Here is a 7063-nt window from a genome sequence, read left to right as displayed (position 1 = left end):
AGTCACCTTATATCCACCCGTTAGATCTATTCAGGAGCTTCGAGACACTTTATGGTTAGACTACAGTAGTGATGAGGAGACTCAGCCTATTTCCTTGATACATCAAAATGTTGAGTCCTCATAGGAGGGAGAGATTCAAGACTTCCTAAACAATATAGACACCATGCCTAATTTCGAGTCATTGAGTCAGATTTTTAGTCTAGATTTTCTGGAGGGAAATGACTCTCTACCCCCATCATCACCATCTCTAGTGACACCCTTGTGTACTCTTGAGCCTGATACTACTCTTGTTGATATTAGTCCAGGTAAATCCTTGTATATCAGTTCAGACTTGGATCCTTATCAATGAGAGAAGCTTGTGAATTTGTTGCAAAACCATCTTGATGCCTTTGCATGGGGTTATGAAGATATGAAAGGCATCCCTCCTGAAACTTGTACACACCATATCTATATTTAGGATGGAGCCCAACCTGTCCAACAACCCCAAAGGTGAATGAACCCAGCTCTAAGAGACATTGTAAAAGAAGAATTGCAAAAACTCTTAGATGCCGATTTTATCTATCCCATTTCTGATAGCCAGTGGGTCTCTCCATTAGTATTAGTCCCAAAGAAAGATGGGAGATGGTGCATTTGTATCGACTACAGAGAATTGAATAAATCCACTCTCAAAGATTACTTTCCCCTTCCTTTCATTGATCAGGTACTCGATACCCTTACTGGTAAGAAGTACTTTTCTTTTCTAGACAGCTTTAGCGGATATAACCAGACAGAGATAGCACCCAAGGATCAAGACAAAACCACTTTTACATGTCCATGGGGTACATTTTCTTATCAAGTGCTTCCCTTTGGGCTATGTAACACCCCGGCTACCTTTCGAAGGGAAGTCTTGGCTATTTTTGCTGACCTTGAATGAGTAGAAATCTATATGGATGATTTCTCTATGTTTGGTGATTCATTTTAGGAAGCCCTCAAGAATCTAGAAAATGTGCTTCTTCACTGCCAAGAAGCTCATCTCACCTTGAGTGACAAGAAATGTAGATTAATGTGAAAAGCTGGAGTGGTTCTTGGCCATATTATTTGCAACAAAGGTATCTAGGTTGACCCTGCAAAAATAGAAGTCATTTCGAGTCTTCCTATACCCAAAACTCAAATGGAAGTGACAGGTTTTCTAGGACATGCAGGCTACTATACGAGATTCATTGAGAATCTCTCAAGGATAGCTACCTCCATTTTCCGAATTTTGGCTAAAGATAGTGAGTTTTCTTGGTCCATAGCTTGCCAACACTCCTTTGAGACACTGAAGGAAAAATTAGTTTAAGCACCAGTATTCAGAGGACCAAACCGGTCCCTGCCATTTCATATTTCCTCTGATGCCTCAAATACTGCTATAGGCATAGCTTTAGGAGAAGAAGAAGACAAACAATCTTATGCCATTTATTTCATTAGTAAGACCTTTTCACCCATTGAACTCAATTATACGATTACTGAGAAAGAGTTTTAGCTGTAATTTTGTCCATTAATAAATTCAGACATTATATTACAAGATATGAAGTTTTTGTACATACTGACCACTCCGATATAAGATATTTGATGAATAAACCATTAACTAGCGGTAGAGTGACTAGGTGGTTGCTATTATTACAGGGATTTGATATTACCATTGTTGATAAACCAGGAAAGTCAAATGTAGTTGCAGATTATCTTTCAAGATTAAATAAAGCAATTACCGTTGATGATGATTTTCTTGACGAACATCTTTTTGCTGTGTCAACAAAATCACCATGGTTTGCTAACATAGCTAACTATTTAGTGACCAGAAAATTACCATCTCACTTATTTGCTCATGAAAATCAGAATATCATTTAGAAAAGCGCTACAAATTCCTGGATCCAAGGAGACCTCTTTTACATCAAAGTAGATCTCATTATCAATAGATGTGTAAGAGAGGAAGAGGTGTTTGATATCTTAAAATCTACCCATGATGAACCTTGTGGAGGTCACTTCGCCGATAAGTGGATTGCATACAAAGTATTATGAGCTGGTTATTTTTGGCCTTCCTTGTTCAAGGATGCCAAACAATATGTCGAGTGGTATGATAGATGTCAGTGAATTGGCCAGCCTAATCAAATCATTGAAATGCCTTTATGTCCTTAGGTTATGATTGAGCCTTTTGAAAAATGGGCCATTGATTTTGTAGGACCAATAAATCCTACATCATCAAATAAAAAGCATATTTTGTTTTGTACTAATTTTGTTACAAAATGGCTAGAAGCTAAAGCTGTTTCTTTTGCTACCAAAAGAGTTGTTGTTGATATTCTTTTTACTGAAATCTTTACTAGATTTGGTGTGCCTAGAGAATTTGTTTCTAACAATGGATCACAGTTTATTTCTAATCTGGTATAGGGTGTGATGGAGCAGTACAAAATACAGCATAGGAAATCTACACCGTATCAGCCACAAGAAAATGTTCAGGTGGAGTCCATGAATAAGGTGATTGAGTCCATCCTCACAAAGATGGTAAACATTCACAGAAAGGATTGGACTGACAAATTATCGGAACCATTATGGGCCTATCAAACCACTTGGAGAAACGACGTAGCACACACACCATATGAGCTGGTGTACGAGAAACAAGTCCTTTTGCCGATAAATTTCAAATCAAGACTTTTAGGATTGCAGTCCAATTGGGACTAGATCTCTTTGAAGCATAGGAGCAACTCCTTCTACAATTAAACGAGTTAGATGAAATCCGAAGGCATGTTGTTTAGTAGAAAATCTTGGTTCAACAACAACGCAAGAAGTGGCATCACAAGTCCATTCAGAAGAAGTAGTTCAAACTAGGTGATTGGGTACTCCTTTACGATTCAAGATTCAAACAGTTTAAAGGAAAATTCCATACATGCTGGATGGGACCCTATGAGGTGGTCAAAGTGTTCAAAAATGGAGGGGTAAAAATCAAAACTATTGATGGACAAAATTTTGTGTTCCGGGGAAACGAGCGTAGACTAAATGTATATTTTCAACCCCTTCCTAAAGGAGATTTTATGCAGCAAGTCCAACAACCATTTGAAAAGGAGTTGGTAGGTGGTAACGACAACCTATTGAAGAATTGATTCCTTCTTGTCCTTATTAAAAAAAATAATAATAATAAAATAAAATAAAAAGAAAAAAAAATGACAAAAATAAAAAGTATAAAAAAAAAAATTCCTGTAATTATGAAAATCAGTTAACTGACATGATTGCAGAAGCATCGACCTGAAAACTAGCATGCTAGCAGGAAGATTGAAATTCAAATAAAAAGGGAATGTTACTTGATTTTTAGATATGTTAGCTACCACCAAGAAGAGGAAGGTTCATGAAACCGAGCACTTACCCAAGTTTGGGGTAACTACCATGGACATTTTTATCCAAGTAAACGCTTACTCCCCGCTACATTTTTTTTCCTACACTAGTGTAGGCAGATTTCAAGGGAAAAAGATCATCTTTATTCTATTTCCCATTTCGAAATTTCCCACTAGTTTCTTTTCTAAATTCCCCAATGAATTACCTTCCTCTTTCTTCTAAGAAACTACCCTTACCCGATTTCGTAAAATCCCTCTTTTCCCTTGAATTTTTCCCACATCCCATTTCATTTATCCCTCTTGGTGATATTGTTTCTGAAATCCCTGCTGTAATATTCCTTCCCATTCTAAAATTTTTTACCCCTTTCCCACTTCTTTATTTCCTCATGAATTGATTGCAGAATTTGATGCAGTCAATCCAGAAGGCATGTTCAAGAAACACCAAAGGATGGTGAATAATTTTTTCTTGTATAATGAGGCAAAAAAAATTTAGTCCAGCTATAGAAGTATGTCCTATCAGATTCTCTGTTTGGTAAAAGTCTCTGGTGCAAGCACAACAGTACAAGCAGGTTTGGTGCAGAAACACAGTTGACTGTGAAAGCAATTTACACAGTCTTGGAGTGGTTTATCAGGGATATTTATGGGCCTATACTTTCCTACACATGTGTTAATATGTTATCTCATTCCATGTTTTAATTGATGCTTTGTTTCATTATTTACTAATCTAGGAACAAATCTTTAAAGTGCAAGATGTGTAAGGTTTGGAATCTAATCTTTTTAATAAATGTTGAAGTATGTCTGATTGAATTATGATGCTGACTATGGGATGGTACTACTGTCTGATAACCTGCACACCCTCCTTGAAATGATTTCGCACTACCTAACCATTATTAGCTTACCTGCAATCTGATTATTATAGTCGTTGCACCACCGCCGCCTATACCGCCATTGCATCCAATCATCATAATTCACCCATAGCAGGCTGACACGAATCAATACCTAATGTGGGGGGGTTGTTCCATCATAGCCAGTGAGTGGGTCTGAAAAGACGGAGGGCGATGAACCTCTAGCATAAAACTCTTGGCGAACGTTGGAGTCGCTCAGAAATTCCTTCGAGGGTGTGAACAAAGTGAAGTGGAGTGTGGTTCGAAATGGCACCTGTGAGGAATGAACCACTATCTTTGTAGGAAATTGAACAAACCACCGAGTACAGGAACAATCTTGCACTATTACAAGAATCTGGGTTCCTGCCATTTCTACAAAAGTTTGACGGGTTTGACATGGCAGTGGCATTAGAGTTTGCAAGGACGTTCAAAGAAGGCCGAGTTAGGGTCGGGTCCTTAAAATTCAAAATTACAAAGGAGTTAATCATACAATCCAAATGCTTGCCACTTATAGGGGAGTGCTTGTTTAGAAAAGAGTGGCTCGAAAAGAAGTGTTGGCACCGGTTTGTGGTCGACAAGAAAATTAAGGTTGATTGGAGAAAGGGACTTCCGCAGACTTCCATGATCGGGAAGTGGCGATATTTATTATTGCAGAAGTTTGTAACCGGAGAAGGATGCTATACCTTGGCATTTGTATACCACCTCTGATTGCTGTTGCATTTTGAGGCAGGAAAATTGATTAATTTTCCTCACTTCTTGCTCAGAAGCCTTGAGAAGATGGTGAAAAATGTGCAGAGTAGCAGTGCAAGCCAGGTTGCAAACAAGCTCTACCATCATGGGCTTATTACAATTCTGGTCAAGAAAAAGTTAGAAGAAAAGGGGATAATGTGGGGAGCATTTCTGAAAGAATTCCAAGCAAGGGGTGCAGAAGAGTCTGCTAGCACCAGTATAGGTAAGAAGAGAAAGGTGGGGACATTGTCTCCTGCCAAGCGGCAAGGTAAAAGTTCACCAGTGCAAGCAGAGAAGAGGGTCATTGAGAACACTCCACCCGTAGCAAAGAAGAGGAAGACTAGAGCCTCGATGAGGAGGAAAAATGTCGCCCAAGGGATGAACCAATCGAGTTCTCCAATCGTAATCGATGAAACACCCCAAAGTTCCCCCACAGTTCATAATCTCTCGGTGCTTGCAGACGCAGTGGCACACACTGTGGAAGATGAGGAGAATGCAGAAGATGATGTCCTATTGTCAACATTTGTCAGTAGGCTAAAGAGCAGAAAGATGACGTTAACACCACATACTGGTGAAATGCAAGCAGAAGAGAACGAAGAGGAAAAACATGTCGAGGGTCTTGATAATTTCAGTGATCCAGACATAGAAACCCTTAATGATTTCGAGGGTCAGAGTTCTAAAGACCCTACGATTTTAGAAGGTCAGGGTACTGAAGACCCTGCAATTTTTGAAGGTCAAGGTATTGAAGAACCTATGTTGTTCAAAGGACAGGGTACTAAAGTCCTTGCAGTTGTAGAAGAGCGAGGAACCAAAACCCCTACTAATTTGGAAAGACAGGGTGCTGAATCCCCTAAGAAGCCGAGAGAACAAGGTGTTAAGAGCCCCGAGGAATTGAGTGCACAAGGCATGGAGATTGGTGAGGGCATCAAAACCCTCAATAATGAGAAAAACCCAAGTATAGAAACCCTCGGCGATGTCATAAAGCAGGATTTTGACAGCCTTGACCTTGATGATGATGGGACTTATTTCTAGTCTGTGGCAGAAAAGATGTTCACACCGGAAGATATTAGCACAACACCCTCCACTCTTTTCCTCAATAGCAGAATAGTAGATCTAGAGCAACAAGTCCATGACTTGGAGGCTTTGAACCAGGTCATAAAAGAGTAGAGTTGGCAGAAACAGAGCGAAGTGGAGTTACCTGCAGAAGTAGAGAGGCAGAAGCAGCAAGTAAAGGTATGGAAATCCTATAGATACCTCAAGAAGGTGACTAAGTAGCTGTAAAAAGCCTGAGACAAGAATCCAAAGATAGTAACAACATGAATAAACATTGAAGTTCAGGATTGAGGAGCTCACCATTCACTTTTGAAGGTTTTTTACAGAGGTAAAACATTGTGAGAGGACACACAACAGCTCAGGGATGGGAGGATGTTGGTATCCTAAATTGCCCTATTTTCTACCACATTTCCATCAAAATCAACCTTCGTTTTATCTCGATAAAAGACCCTTCCTTCCTACACTAGTACAAGATAGTTACCCATTCCTACACATGCTCATATTTTATATTAAGATTTATTTCAGCACTTTATTGATCATTTTACATGGATTTCATGCCTATTTACATATCTCTTGTAACTCATATTAATTTCCTAGAGTAACCATGGAACTTAGTATTAATTATGAATGAGTATGACTAGTGTAGGTAGATTCCTGCACCGCCACGAAGATTGTCCAAGATTTCTGAGAAGCCAAATCTTCCATGAGGATAGGTCTCAATCCTTGACTCTGAGTTTAGCTGTTGATGAACTGAAGCAAGATAACAAGTGACGCGCAATCAAGGAATATTTTCCAAAGATAGGTTACAACTAAGCGAGATTCATGTGTATTATAACTGCTGGCCAATTTTGTAATTTCGGTTTCTAATTTTGTTCGGCCAAAAAGCCTGAACAAGAAATGTTTGTAATTAGTGAAAATGGCTAGAGACGAAAGGATATATAAAATATAGATATAGGTAGGAGGAGGCTAGTAAGTAGAGAACCATCGATTGTAATTTTGTTTATGTAATCTGGTTATCACCTCAGCTCTGGGGCTAGACTAATCTCTCATTTATAT

Source organism: Pinus tabuliformis, chromosome 2_2 (assembly GCF_031772625.1).
Source record: "Pinus tabuliformis cultivar Carrire ecotype Pingquan chromosome 2_2, CPIR1, whole genome shotgun sequence".
NCBI lineage: Eukaryota > Viridiplantae > Streptophyta > Pinopsida > Pinales > Pinaceae > Pinus > Pinus tabuliformis.
This window is presented reverse-complemented; position numbering follows the sequence as displayed.